Genomic DNA, 16,073 nt, shown 5'->3' on the forward strand with positions numbered 1-16,073 from the left:
TGTTAAAGACTTAAAAGTCAGTATCTGTATAGTTACTCTTGGATGTTTTAGGATTATTGATGTAGGATGATTTGTCTCCTCCATTAATGATTCCAGGTAGATAATAGTTGAAGTTGAATTGGCTTTTTATAGCTCCTTTTCTTTTGCTTCCATTTTAATGTTCACTTCTAAATAATATTACACGTATGCCCACTATATATACCTTATCTATAATCTGAGCTGCCTCTAATCATTTATGAAGCCAGATATATAGCAAACCCTACTTAGGGGTTGGTTAAGAGTGAAAAATGTTTGGAGGGCCTGTTCACTATATGGGTTTGGTTTAGGATGTGGGTTTTGTCATCTTTATTTTAGGTGCAATGCAGGAATATGAGGTTTAGATAAGTGACCTAAGGAAGGGTGTGCCTTTTCTGTTCTGTTTATCCCTGCTTATTATCTGAATAGTAAAACAGGATAAGCAGTGGTATGAAGAACAGTTAGCATTTAGTAGCTTTTCCTCTTATTCCTTGAGGCCCTGGCATGAACTTGCTATGTAGACCAGGGTGACCATGAAATCACAGAAATTCACCTGCCTCTGCCTGCTAAGTGCTAGGATTAAAGGTGCACGCAACGCAACTCCACTTGGCTAATAATCTTTTTTTTTTTTTTTTTTTTTTTTTTTTTTTATCTTTTTGATTAGGAAGATTGTAAAAGAAATAGTATTACTCAGTCTTCTAGGCATCCTTCCTACTGTCTTGCCTGGTGAACTATAATATATATTATGACATAAAATATTACATACATATCATATATACTATATATTGTTTTTATTATAATCCTAACCTTTCTTTTAATTAGATATTTTTATTAAATGTTCTACTTCTCTGTTAAAGAAACAAAAGGCCTTCCTGTCAAATTTTCATTAGGAATGGTTCAACCATAGTCACTGACAACTTTCACTGTGATTTTTATATATCTGTTTTCTCTCAGAACGTGTTTGTCTTTTTTAGACGTGAAGGTTTTGATACAGATTTCCTTGAGTTATTCTTACACTGGCCATGAAATATCTCTTGGGAACAAAAGGTAGGGGCTGTAGGATTGGATAGGACTAAATGCTTGCCTGGCAGTCTTGTAGTAAATCTTCTTGAACCCGATAACTGTGGGCAGATATATTTAGTTTGTTGAAAATTATGTCACACATACTTTCTTCTGGGGCATACTCTTACTCTTGGGAGGCTGTGATTGATTTTCTTCTGTTTTTTCTGGCTGCCTCTGCGTTTGGTTTCGTTCTGCGACGGAGCAAGCTATTCTGTTTCTCTTCTGGATCAGAAGCCTCACCGTTTCCTAAGTACTGTTGTCTATCTGCAGGGTGCATCTAAATCTGCTTTTCTTGCTCCTCCGTTAACTTGTTTCCAAATCTACAGAAAGGAGAGCTGCTGAAACATCACATTGCCATCATTTTATCCTTTCAGTGGTTTCAAGATTTTCTTGCTGGTGTTTAGAACAGTTATTTCGGGGGAGTCACAGGAGAAATTACCTTGATTTGTTGTGCCTGTCATCCTTAGTTCAGATATATTACAATGGTTACCTTAGGGTCAAGAGAATACTATATATAAATGTGATTTGGATTACGTTCTTTTCAAAGATTCTTGTCCTGTCCCCTGCCTACTTTTAGCTTCAAAACTCTTCTGTGTTGTTTATCTGCAAAATGTTCCTTCAAATTCTACCTCTTCTTAATTTAGTCTCTTGAATATCACTAGTTGCTTTTGCCTCAACATTTTGTTTTACTTTAATCTTTAAAATACTTTGTCTGAAGCTCAGAATGTAGCCCAATGGTAGACTGTCTCTCTAGCATGTGCAAGTTCCTGCGTTCTGCTCATTGAATCATTATCTATCAACGATCCTTTGACTTCTCAATTGTTACCTGGTATATGTGGCCCACAACTGGTATCCTATTATATCCACACTTATTTTTAACCTTCCATTCCAGTAAAGCCAAATTTATTTCTTACTTCTAGTCACACACACACACACACACACACACACACACACACACACACACACACACACTTTGGCTTCTTAGGTGAAGTCTTAATCTCCCACAAGATCTATATCTAGAAAATGCTTTTACTCTGTATTCCAAGCTGGTCTGGAACTCATTGTCTTGGCCAGGCTGCTGTCAGATTCAATGGCAATCCCTCAGTTCAGCCTCATTAGTGCTGGGCTTATGTGCATATGCCATTCTGCTAAAACACTAGATATTAACATCCTTTAACAGTTAAGAACAATTCTCCTCCAGTCAGAATTTTAGTTTCTTTTGATGACTTGAAACATTGGACATTGTGTCCTGATTTCTGCATGGCAGCAATCAAACCTGGACCTACCGATTTCCCCCTAGAACAAGGCTTTTGTGGGGAGGGTGGTTTTGGGGAGGGAAAGGCAGGTTGTTTACTCCAGCAATCCCTACATTGTTCACATTGTTTCCATTTTATCCTTAGCCCTTGTAGACAATTGATTTTATAATTCCCATTCTAGCCCCCCCTCCCCCCTCTAGTCTATACCTGGAAAACTGGTCTCCTACGCTGTCACAGATTTCTAACTTTAGGAGTGCATTGTCATTCTAAATGTTATTATAATCCATATTAGAAAATAAAGTATTTAATGCAATTTATTCCTCAGGAGCTAGTCATTGCTCATATGTGTAAGCTTGTTCTAGTTACTGCTTCCCACATATGTGTAAGTATGCAACATATCCAGATGCCTAGATTGTGATTTTACCCATTTTTCTAATCAAATAGCCAATTATTTTTCCTTCTTGTCTGTGATGTTTATGTAGTCTGTTAGCTGTACATAGACATCTGTGTACAGAAGTATCAACCACATGTGGGATGATTTAATCAATGAAAACATTGGTGAAGAACAATACTGGAGGAAAAATTTTTTTTTCTGTTATCAAGCAAGCTCACTTTTCTTCTACTGTTTGATAGAAGCAAAAGCAAACTGACTAGTGGTTGTTTTATATCCTTGAGGATATTTCTTGAGAACAAATTTAACTTTTGTTTTTATTTGGGTTTATATATAACAATCATTTAATATGTACAAAGCTCTTATTAAGGAGATTGAAGTCATAGACACAATTTTCCCCTTCACTAACATTTACACAGTTTTAAAGTACTAGTTGTGTATCCTGTGAACTAGTACTCTTAAGCACTAAGTAGGTGAAGTCCCAAAGAATTTTGTACTTCCATTGTCCTCTTCAAGTAGATACACGCTCATTAAGGTGCTGTTTTGTTTTGTGTTTTAAAGGGGTTAACATTTGGATAAGGGCTTATAAAGTGTTCTTCTGCCACATTTGCCCATGTGTGTGACTATTTTTCCTGCACTTTTTTTTTTTTAATTCTGACTCACAACCTTATATGCAGTTAGGTTTCAACTTGAAAGATCCTCAAGTTTAACTTGGTGTTACATTCTACCTACACAGAACATTGCAGGATCTGTGTTTGCTGTGAAAGTTCCTAAGGGCACCTGCAAATGTAATGCTAGATTAGGATCCCTGTCCCTATGTCTTTTTCCTCATAACCTTGTCTTTGTGACTTCTTTGATATTCTCAATGTCAACTCCATCCTTATATGTGATTCAGCTTTGGACAGGGAAAGAGATAAGCAGTAAAGGGGCAAATCATGATACCTTCAAATGATAGTAAATGCAGGGAACACATTGCTGTGGCAGTACCTCCTTTTAGGTAGACACTTCACCATGGGTTAGCTATTATTTGGGCAGGGTTATATTTTGTAGTTTGTCTTATTAAAGTTTTCATTATCACCAAAAAGCCTATTTTCTGAAACATGTACTACTGGATGAGCTAAAATGAATTGAGGACATTGAGATAATTACCGGTATAAAATGGTGTTTTTACATGCATTCCGCTGTCAGCAGAATGAAGGCCACTTTTTGTTTGTGTTTTATGTGGTGTTAAGTACAGTTCATAGCTCCAAAAGAGTATATGTTATGTGAGTGATGGATTGAGCTGAGCTTGCGGTAGAAAATGATTTTGAGAAATATCAACAAAATAACTGAAAAGGTAGATTTTAGTGATCCTTTAGATTTATATGCCAATCTTGCATCTTTATAATTATTAAAATGGTACATATTTACTTTTAGTATAGCATTGCTTAAAAATAAATGGAGAAGAATGCTGCATAAGATTAGCATAAGCTAAGTGTTAATGAGCGTAAAATTGTAAGTACATCGAGGCCAGAACCCTGAAGTCTGAGTGTGATGCTGTTTCATCACTATGTCTTCTTCTTGATTGGCGATTTTTGAGACTGGGACTCATCAAAAATCATCTCAGGCTGGCCTTGAATTCTCTGTGCCACTGGCTAGCATTTAATCCGTGGTGATCCTTCTCTCATGCTTTCAAGTGTGGTCTTCCTGAAGTTCATGTGAGCTTGGCCTAAATTTCAAGTTGTCACCTCCAACCTTCAGCACTATTGAAAAAGACTCTGTGGACACTGTTGAGATGTTGTGACTAACATCCACTAACTTCTTCCTACTTGCTCTTGTACTTGCTGATTTGTCATTTCAGGGTGTGGACAGACCCCTAAGCTGAACGTCTCCCTGAGGAGGATGCCAAAGCTCCATGAGTCACTCTCAGAATAATATCTCCCATAATTAAGAGCTTCTGGTGCTGTCCATTTTATGGGAATCTGCTTTAAGTCAGAAGATGCAAACACACCACCATCCTTTTGACGAGACATTCCAAAGTCACTGATTTTCAGAACATTATTTTCACCTGTAGGCAATTTCTTGGAGCAAGGTCCCTGTGCATACAATTTTAACTTGAGACACGCCATCCAGAAGCAGTGTCTAATGAAAAATTCATTAACTGACTTTTCACCCTTCTTTCTCAGAAAGGAGAGGAAATTGCCTCCTGGAATCAATTCCTTATGTAGATAGGTTGCCTTTGTGTGTGAACTCTAAGTGTGAAATCATTGGGATGATTATGTTGTTTGGAGGGTTTTGGCTTCTTGTAAAAATTTTAATTTTAATTCCAGTTGCTGGGAAAGACCTTTATATGCTTAATAACAACATTTTTATCATTTAATGTACCCTTAAGTATGTCATCAAAATTTTCCTTGCCCTTAAGGAATTCTTATAATGTGACATCATCATATTGAGACCCCATTTCTTACTCTGATTGTGATCATATGGATACCATGGTGTTTTTTTTAAATTGGAACATTACATAGGCATCATCATCATCAAGAAGCCATCCTTTTTCTCACAAGTATGGTTATGTGACTATCATCATGTGCTTAGTTGGGACATTATTCATTTTCGGTCTAAAAAATTGAGATGCAGTCACCATTTGAAAGTGGACAATTCAGTGGTCTGTAGTGTATTTACTGTGTGGTGCAGTCTTCACCAAAGTCTAATCTCCGAACATTTTTCTGACCTGCCAAAAAAGCCCCATGCAGGTTAGCAGTTACTTTTAACTCTCCTTTTTTCTTTAGCCACTGGAAGCGACTGACACATTTTCTTTGCTATTTGTTTCTGTCTATGAATTTGCCTGGTTTGGGACATTTCATATAAATGGATTCGTGCAATATCATGTCCTTTGGGGCCAGGGTTCTTTCAACTATATTATCAAGATTTATCCATGGCATAGCATGTGTCAATAATCCATTCCTTTTTATGATGAAATATTCCATAGAATATATGTCACGTTTTTGTTTACCCATGTATGAATTGATGGACAGGAACAATTTTTTAAAGTATTAAAATTGTAAGATAAACATCAGTGTATCCAAAATTATAATTGATGATGTCAAGATTACACATGGTATGCACACAATGCTGTGTAGAAATGATGTATAAATTATTTGTCAGCATTTCATACAAGTGTGATTATTTTCTAAGGCCCCTTCTAGCTATGAATTTAGGAACTGTATGAATGTAGTATTTTCATTAATAAAATTTAATGCATTAAGCATTAATTTAAAATTTGAGAACAATGTTAGGCAGATATGAAATTATTTGCCACGTGCTGTAATGATCATGGTTTGAATTTATTTCATTATGCAGTATTTGAAAAATGTCTACATAAAGGAAAGGAAATGAGTATAATTGAGTCAATATATTTTTAAAGCAATTTTTATAATTTAGCAGACATTGCATCTTAATATAATTCACTATTAAAATTGTGTCCTTGTGAAAAAAGTCCATGTCATTTTTCTGTTACTTTTAGCTAATCATGTAAAATAGGTTCCTTTCCTTTGCTATTTGTTCTGTTCAGTTTTGATACTTTTATTATTCCTTGTACCTATAGAGTGTTGTACCTGTTACTCCTTAATCTTTTTCTCTCCATCCCACAAACCTTCCACCCTCTCACACACAGAAAATGTTCACTATTTCTTAAAATGCATATTGTCTTAATGATTTCTAAGAATGGACAAAGACACAGAAATATTTCACCATTTTCTTGGAACTTCGTCCAGGCCTTTGTTATTACCAGAATTCACTGATGTTTCTTCCTGAATGTTTTTTTTTTTTTTTTTCCTTTTCTTTTTTCCCCTTTATCACTGCCTGGCCCTCCCTTTCTGGTCTCTCCCTTCCTTAGCCTTCCTCCTTACATTTTTCTCAGCCTCTCCTTGTCTATCAATATAACCAATTTGTTTTTTTCAGGTGGAAAGAATGACATGAACTCATGCAGCTGTGACCAGAATTTTATTTCCCTGAGTAGATTTCTGAGATTTGTGAATGAAGTGGGCCCATTTTCAGTTATCTGCTTTATTGCTCCATGCAGAAAACCTAAAATTGTTGTATTGTATGTTATTGTACTTTAACTTGTTGCTTAATTTCTACATGTTTATTTTCAGTAATGGCTGAAAGTGTTAATTATTCCATATTTTAGCACAATGTGCTGCATATACTTCCCAATAAGCAAATAAGGTTACATGTGTACAGAATTTCACTTTTGATTAAATATTGCCTGGGTTTCAGTCCTTCCCCTCATTTGAAATGCTTCCTTTTTAATGTTTGAAACTGAAAATAAACAGTTATTGAATGATTTTGAATTTACCTCATTTTAGAACTCAGTTTTAATTTATTTGGCCTGTGTTTTTTTTTTAAATATTAGTCACTAAAAATAAAGCGGAGCACTGTCTTATGCAATGCCTAAGAATCGTTTTATATAGTATGTGTACAACATTAAAACCTGTTCTACAAAGAAAAATACACCAGCGCTCATTTGTCCTTTGCCATTTTTTTCTTGTAATTAGGAAATGCGGGGTGGGGGAGAGGGGAATAAAAAATTAATTGTGTTTTAATTTTACAGCTACCGGAGCTTTGTATTGCTAAACTTACATCTGGAAAAGTTTCACAGTGACATTTTTAGAGACTTTTTTATCTACTGAATTCTACCAGTGTAACCATTTTTTCTAAATAAACAATAGTTTTCTCAAATGACTATATCATTGTGTATATTGTTACTTGTTTACCAGAACTTAGAAAAGTAAGTCAATAATCTTTCACCTCTTAATTTTTGTCATGGACTACACTGTGAAATGTCATCAGATAATATGGAAACATTGTTTATTATTTTTGCACTTGGAGTAAGATGTGGAATGAAAACATGCCTGATACTATTCATTTCTCACTGTTTTGATGATTATATCTACACAAATCAGCATTTCCAGAGTAGAAAAAAAGAATATACTTTTTTAAAATGATTAATAAATGATGAACTTATCTTAGAATTGGCAAAAAGAATATACATTTTGAACTTTGTGTAATTGTAATTTGCAAAAGATGAGCAGTGCAATCAGTTGTGGGAATGTGCTTTGTGCATTGACTGTTGAGTACCTATAACATATCTGACACAAAATATTTCAAAAGAAAAATATTAAAGTGGTTTGTAACTTTGAGAAAATAACTGATTTTTCCTTGAAATCATTGGTGTGAAATGTGTTTAAGAGCTTTCTGTTTCTTAATAATTGCACTCATGGTTTAAGGACTATATGGTTATAAGAATAGGATATACTTTGACATAGGAATGACTTGACAGAATTATAGCGAACAATATACTCAATTGGAAAAAAAAACTTTCATTTAAAATCTGGAATGAGAGAAGGGTTCCCACTTGATTATTTTTTTTTTTAAACTCAATATAGACTAAGATGAGAAGGAAAGGGGATACAAGTAGGAAAGGAAAAAGGCAAATTATCTTTGCTGATAACATGATTCGACGATTCAAAAGGTTCTAAAGACTTCACTGGAGAAATCTTAGATCTGATGGACACTCTTCTCAGAGTGGTAGATACAAAGACAGTAAGTATTCAAGTCTTATCTTTTTTTTTTTAATGTACTACAAACACACCATGAAAGAAATCAGAAAAAAATAAGCACGATTTACAGTAACTTACCTAAGAATCCACCTAAACCAGGACATGAAAGTCTTCTATAGTGAAAACATCAAAACAAAGAAATTGACCTTACAGGATGAAAAGACATGCTCATGAATTGACAGGATTAAAATGGAAATGGCTGCATCCCCAAAAATGATTAATAGAGTTAGCAAAATTCCAATGACATTCTTTACAGACATGTTTTTCAGAATCTTAAATTTTAATATGTAAGAACAAAATACCCTGAACAGACAAACCTAAACAGCATTCCTGGATATATCACAATATCTGATCCATTACTCCATACAGCCATAGTAAAAGCATGGTACTGGCACAAACACAAAAAGACTAACAGAAAATTCCAAAATAAACACTATCAGCTACAGCCTCTTTTTGACAAATGTGCAATAACAGACTGGTGAAAACACCTTTGAATGAATTGTGCTAGGAAAACTGTCCACCTGTGGAGGGAAGAAACTAGATCCATATTTACCATGCAAAAGGAAAAAAAAATCTAATGCAAATGGTTTAAAGGTTTTAACTGACATCCTAAAACAGAAATGGATATAAGGGAATGTGGAACAATTCAAGATACAGACATATAATGACTTTAGAAAAGGTCCGTAAATAGCTCAGGAAACAATGCCTACAGTGGACAGATAGGAGTTCATGACATTAATGAGCTGGGCAAAAAAAGGAAACAACTAGCAGAGTGGAGACACTCTACACAATAGAATATCACTGCCAACTAACAGATGGGATTACCTTCAAATATACTTTTCAAATGGTGAATGGGTAATTTTCAGTTGAAATACAAATGCCTAGCATACATTAGTTCAACACCCTAAGCTATCGAGCAATGCAACTGGAAACTACATTGAGGCTACATCTCACCTCAGAATGGCCATCACCAAGAAAACATGACAAATGTTGCCAAGGGTATGAGGAAATAACACTTATTGTTGATGGGAGTGGAAAATGGAGTAGCTGACATGGAAATCAGTGTGGTTTCCTTAAAAGACTGAAAATAGAACTACCATGAAATCCAGTGACGCGACTCCTGGATTAATATACTAGAAGGGTTCTCTGTCAATGATCCAGTCTTGCTTGCACATCTATTTTACCGCTTCAATGGTCAAAATAGCCAAGATAAGAAACCAAACTCCACCCCACAATGAATAGATGGATGAGTGAAGAAGATACAGTATTTATACACAATGGGAGGGTTTTTTTTTTTTCTGCAAATAAATAACTTATGCCATTTGCAGGAAAATAGCTAGAAGTTGAGGTCATGTTGAATAAAATAAGTCAGATCCAGACTGATTTTGAACTATATAGTTGGTAGTTATTAGCATTTTTGGAGGGTGAGATAGACCATTGCTATGTACTCCAGGTAGGCCTTGAACTCCAAGTTCTTTAGCATATTGACTGAGGGCTGGGATGGCAGATAGGCATCATCATGGCCAGCCAACATTTCTCTCTCAGCTAGTAAATAAAAGTAATCTTTAGTTGGGACATCAAGAAGGAATACAGTGATGCTAGGACATGGTAGCTTTTTAAAAATTGTGTGTCTGTGTGTGGGCACATACATGGATGTGTATTATGTGCATGCAAGAGCCTTAGGAGGTCAGCAGACGGCACCAGAATCTCTAATTGAAGTTACAAATGGTTTATGTGCTGTCTGATAAAAGATTCTGGAAATTTAATCTACGTTCTCTGCAAGAGTCCAAGTGCTTTTATTAGCTGAGCCATCTCTTTGAGTCATAGCTTTGCTTTTAACTGCAAAACTAAGTTACATGATAAGTATTCCTATTCTGTAGGTGCTTCCGACCATTTTTAGAAAATAAAGTGTCAAACCTTTTCTATAAAGTACAGGTAGTAAATATTTGAGTCGTGTGGTCATAAGTTCCTCTTGCACCTCTTCAGAGCTGTGGATGTAGTAAGAGAGCAGTCATATCAGAGTGGCTACAGTCAGAGAAAATTATATTTACAAAAACAAATGGGGACCTGGAGTTGGTGTGCAGACTCTAGTTATCTGAGTCCTGAGATAGAGTTTTTCTCATTTTGGAGAATATATTTTAAGTGCCTCAATATCCTAGAGGCAGAACAAAACAAGTGTCTACCCTCATGGACCATCTGCTCTTGTTAGTGGATTCAGACAACATTATGTTAAATGGAGATGTTCTGAGGAGGCTGGGTCAGGCAAGGCTTACTACTTTTCAGAGTCCACAGTGCTAACCATTACACGATGGAACCAAGGCTTACTACTTCTCAATACAGCATAAGTATGGAGTGAGGGGGAATAAAACAGGGCATTTTGTGGTAGCTACCGTGATAGGAATATTTTATTTTTTACAAGAGATAGAGTCTCTTGTAGATCCAGCTGCTCTCAAACTAGCTCCAGAAGGCTTTATATCCCAGACTTACCTGCCCAGTACTGAGATTATATATGTGTGCCACCACATCTAGTGGTGAAATAAGATTATGCTCTATTGCTCTGTGTTTTTTAAGTTAATTAATTTTTTATTTTACATGTCAATCCCAGTTCCCCCCTCCCTCCCTCTTAACCTCTCTGCCACCTCACATGCACCCTGCCCACCCTCCCTGCCCATCCCCCTAACCCAATTCAACATGTAGGGCAATGCCATTCAGGTGAGGTCATGTAGATCTGTCAAGTCATTTGAGGTAGGGACTAGGACTTCTCTCCTGTCTCTATGTTAAGGCAGTATCCCTCCATGGGGGATGTGTCTGCAAGGTCCTTTGTGCACCAGAATACATCCAGGTTCCACTGTCTGAGGTCCCTTAGACTGCTCAGTCCTGGCTGAGACCCATATTCAGGGGGTCTGAGTCAGTCCCATGCTGGCTTCCCAGCTATCAGTCTGGGGGCCTGTTAGCTCCTCCTTGTTCAGGTCAGCTGAATCTATGTATTTCTGCCGCATGGTCTTGTCCTCTCCCTCTGCATCTGGATTCTAGTTCGACTCAGTGTTTAGGTATGGGTGTTTGCTTCTGTTTCCAACAGGTACTAGATGAGGGCTCCATGATGGTAGATAAGTTAGTTGTTGATCTCACTATCAGGGACGGGCATTTATGATAGCCTTTCCATGGTTGCTCAAATTGTTAGTTGGCAGCAGTCTTGTAGGTCTCTAGACCTTTCTTTAGGTTCAGTTTTCTCTTCAAAGCAATAATGGCTCCCTCTTTTATGTTCTCTCTCTTCTGTCTTTTTTATTTATTTATTTTTAATTTAATTTATTTTACATGTCGATCCCAGTTCCCTCCCCCTCTCTCCCTCCCTCTCTCCCTCCTTCTCTCCCTTTTACCCTCTCTGCCCTCTCACATGCACCTTAACCACCCTCCCCTCCCTTTCCCCCACCCCAATTCCATATGTAAGTGAATGCCATCCAGTTGGGGTCATGTAGATCTGACAGGTCATGTGAAGTAGGGACTAGGGCTTCTCTCCTGTCTTTAGGTTAAGGCAGTTATCCCTTCATGGGGGATGTGTTCGCAAGGTCCTTTTGTGCACCAGGGATACATCCTGGCTCCACTGTCTGAGGTCCCTTAGACTGCTCAGTCCTTCTGGCTGAGGCCCATATTCTGGGGGCTGAGTCAGTCCCATGCTGGATTCCCAGCTATCAGTCTGGGGTCCCGTTAGCTCCTCCTTGTTCAGGTCAGCTGTCTCTATGTGTTTCTGCAACCTGGTCTTGTCCTCTCTATCTGCATCTGGGTTCTAGTTCGACTCAGTGTTTATGTATGCGTGTTTGCTCCTGTTTCCAACAGGTATTAGATGAGGGCTCCATGGATCAGTTAGTTGTTGGTTGTTTATCTCACTATCTGGGAAGGGCATTTATGGTTGCCTTTACATGGAAGCTCAAATTGTTAGTTGGCATCAGTCTTGTAGTTCTCTAGACCTTTCTTTGGGGTTCAATTTTCTCTTCAAACCAATATTGGCTCCCTATTTTATGTTCTCTCTCTCTCTCTCTATCTCTCTCTCTCTCTCTCTCTCTCTCTCTCTCTCTCTCTCTCTCTCCTGTCTTCTATTCCTAACCAGACTCAATCTTCCTAGTCGCACGTGTTTTCCTCTCCTCCCCCTGGCTTTCTTCTACTTCTCTCTCCATTCACTACCCCCCGCCCACTTCCCCTGTGCTCTGGGTGACTTGTCCCTTCCCGGTTCTGTGAGGGACTTTATATGAATTTCTTAGAATACACCTTGTATCCTAGTTCCTCTGGTGGTGTGTGTTATAGGCTGGTGATCATTTGCTCTAGGTCTAAAATCCATATGTGAGTGAGTACATACTATGTTCCTCTTTTTGTGACTGGATTACCTCATTCAGGATGGTTTCTTCAAGTGCCATCCACTTGCCTGCGAATTTCAAGATACCATTATTTTTTTCTGCAGAGTGGTATCCATTGTGTAGATGTGCCACATCTTCATTATCCATTCTTCAATTGAGGGGCATCTATCTAGGTTGCTTCCAGGTTCTTGCTATTACAAATAGTGCTGCTATGAACATAATTGAATAGATGTAAATGTCTTTGTTGCATGGATGTGGATCATTTGGGTATATGCCTAAGAGGGGGATTGCCGGGTCCTGTGGTAAAATAATTCCCATTTTCCTGAGGAACCGCCATACTGATCTCCAAAATGGCTGTACAAGTTTGCACTCCCACCAGCAGTGGAGGAGTGTTCCCCTTTCTCCACATCCTCTCCAGCATGATCCGTCATTGGTGTTTCTAATTTTAGTCATTCTGGCAGGAGTAAGATGGTATCTCAAAGTTTTTTTGATTTGCATTTCCCTGATAGCTAAGTATATTGAGCACTTTCTTAAGTGTCAGCCTTGTTCATTTCCTCTATTGAGAATTCTTTCTTCAGTTTTGTACCCCATTTTTTAATAGGGTTATTTGGTGTTTCGTTGACTAGTTTCTTGAGTTCTTTGTATATTTTGGAGATCAGCCCATTGTCGGATATAGGATTGGTGAAAATCTTTTCCAAGTCTGTGGGCTGCTGTTTGGTCTTGTCCACTGTGTCCTTTGCCTTACAGAAGCTTCTAAGTTTGAAGAGGTTCCATTTAGTAATTGTTGCTCTCAGTGTCTGTGCCCCTGGAGTTATGTTCAGGAAGCGGTCTCCTATACCAATTTGTTCAAGGGTACCTCCTACTTTCTCTTCGAAGAGGTTCAATGTGGCTGGATTGATCTTGAGATCTTTGATCCATTTGGATTGAATTTTGTGCATGGCGATAGACATGCGTCTATGTGCAGTCTTCTACACACCATCATCCAATTGTGCCAGCACCATTTGTTGAAGATGCTGTCCTCGCCCCATTGTATAATTTTCGCTGTTTTGTCGAAAATCAGGTGTTCATGAGTGTGTTAATTTGCATGTTCTCTCTCTGCTTTTTCGTTAGTTTGGATAAAGGTTTGTCTATCTTGTTGATTTTCTCAATAGCAGAGGTGTAGGCAAGCCACCCCTGAAATCCTAAACACGTGATAGCTGTCCCCATTTCCCATCTGGCAGACCAACTCTATAGCTGCCCATGCCTAGACCCAGGGTTAGGACTTGGTCTGCCCCAATATGGTCTTCTGGAACATGTGAAAGGACAAGACCTGTAGACCCAAACACAGGGCAGGAGCCAGATGTCCAGGAAGTGTTCTAGTAGAGGCCCAGTATTGAATGTGTAGTGGAGAGCAGGGCTCTCAAACCAGACCAATGGCTCTGCAATGAACACTTGCAAGTAGAGATGTATGGATAAGAAACTACTAATTCCTCTGAATCCATAAATTGTCTTTACCAGAACTTCAAAGATATTGTGGTATGTTGATGGATATTTATGATCCTATTTTTAAGCTGTATGAAATATTATCTCCTGTTATATATCTTATCATTAACAAATAACACTTATAAATTACCATTGCATGTGCCTCTGCTGGGTACTACTATGTATGTACATTTTATGCTCTGGGGTGACTGATCCAACACATCAATAATAAAGACAAAAATCAAAATAAAAACTATAATTTTAAATTCATGAGTATTTATTTATGCCAAGCAGGAAATGAGATGTAAAATACCATGTGTCTGGAAAGCATTTGAAGAGGACTGTATGTACTTAAGAATTACCTAAGCCTAAGTGTGATGGGATAAATACTGTTTTCAAGAGCTTGATCTAGAAAAGCTCTGTGAAGGATTTAGGCCTAGACGGCATAGGTGTGTGTGGATATCATGTTTTACTGTAATTTGGTACTCATGAATTCCAGACCAATTATGAAGCAATTAATCGTACTAGTCCAGGAGTAAATGAGATTTGAGGGGCAAATTCTGTTAGGATATGATTCCATACTGTCTTCCAACATTTTGTAGAGGGAGTCTTTTTTATTCACCTTGGAAAAAATAAGCATGACATCACTAATCTTTTTATTACATTGATAAATATTAATCTTATTTTCAGTATCTCTGTATATGTAAAGCTATTGCCGGCATATCCAGATCATTTTTCTTGTCCATTTTTACCTCTATGATTTAACTCTACTAAATTACACTTCCTCCAGCCTGGTGTGCACAATGTTCTTTTCTAACAAATTAAATCTTAATAGTACATGTAAAGCACATAAAATGGGGCCTACTGTATCATAGGTACTCAATAACTGGCATCCATTTTCATTATTACTGGTAATATGCTTACAAATTTACAAAACTAGGACTCATTAAAAGTCCTACTTATGTATATTGAATCAGAATCTCTTTGTGTGAATCATGGGGTAATTTTAGAAGTCCCCCGGGTGATTTTTAATGTAGGAATAGCATTTGGAAAATACAAAATTTAACCAATGCAAAATCCCAGCATTTCTGTTCTAATTTTGATAAATCTCATTTATAGGATTCTTACCTCTGTGGGTACTAAGTATATGAGATCCTATGCAACCTGTGCAAAATATTCTAAGAAATATTTTGAAAGAAAGGGCTCTTTCAGGGTCAGAGTTCATGGATGACTTACAATAACCTATAACTGCAATTCCATGAGGTTCTGACACTTTTCTTTTTCTGAATTCCAGGGGAACTACAAATCCACCCTCAGACAAGTTCACATAATGGAAAATAAAATCCCTTTTAAAAAAATAAATTATGCTTTTAAGTAATGACGCAAAATACTAAGCCAGTGTGTTACAGCTACATTAGAAGCAGCATCAGAAATTTATAACCAAAGAAAGAAAGGAAGGAAGGAAGGAAGGAAGGAAGGAAGGAAGGAAGGAAGGAAGGAAGGAAGGTGAAAGTCATGGCCAATGCAGTTTTTAAAACAGTAATATTGTCATAATATTTGCACCATGGTAACAAAGACTGCATGAGTCTCTGGTTTTTATAAATATGCTTATACAAAAAAAGAATATTAAGAAACCAGCAGGATATCAGGAAACTAAGGAGATACTCTCCTATGGCCTTCCTTCCCCACTCCATCCCTTTGTCTCATCTGCCAACACCCAAAACAGTCTCTCCCTGTAAAACCACTGGCAGAGCTGGCCAGGGAATCAGATGGGCTACTTCCACTCTCCTTCCCACCCTCCAATACAACTCCCCAATATTATCCCCAGCTTGGAAGCAGATAACCTGTTATGGCCTCTCATTCTTCACTGCACCCACACCCAGGGAACTAAGCAGACCCTCTCCTTCAACAGTCTTCCCTCACCCCATACCTTTGTCTC

General features: G+C 37.5%; 1 protein-coding gene across 3 annotated transcripts in view; it reads left to right on the forward strand.

The window, feature by feature from the left end:
* Thoc2 (THO complex subunit 2) overlaps positions 1-7,445 on the forward strand; it is a 103,930-nt gene extending 96,485 nt beyond the window's left edge. For all 3 annotated transcript variants that reach the window (XM_051178642.1, XM_051178643.1, XM_051178644.1), the window contains exon 39: positions 4,565-7,445. The gene's annotated coding sequence lies outside the window, so the exon portion shown is untranslated. The remainder of the gene's footprint in view (positions 1-4,564) is intronic.
* Positions 7,446-16,073: the final 8,628 nt, after the last annotated feature.

This window comes from Phodopus roborovskii, unplaced genomic scaffold (assembly GCF_943737965.1).
Source record: "Phodopus roborovskii unplaced genomic scaffold, PHOROB, whole genome shotgun sequence".
In the NCBI taxonomy this organism is placed as follows: Eukaryota; Metazoa; Chordata; class Mammalia; order Rodentia; family Cricetidae; genus Phodopus; species Phodopus roborovskii.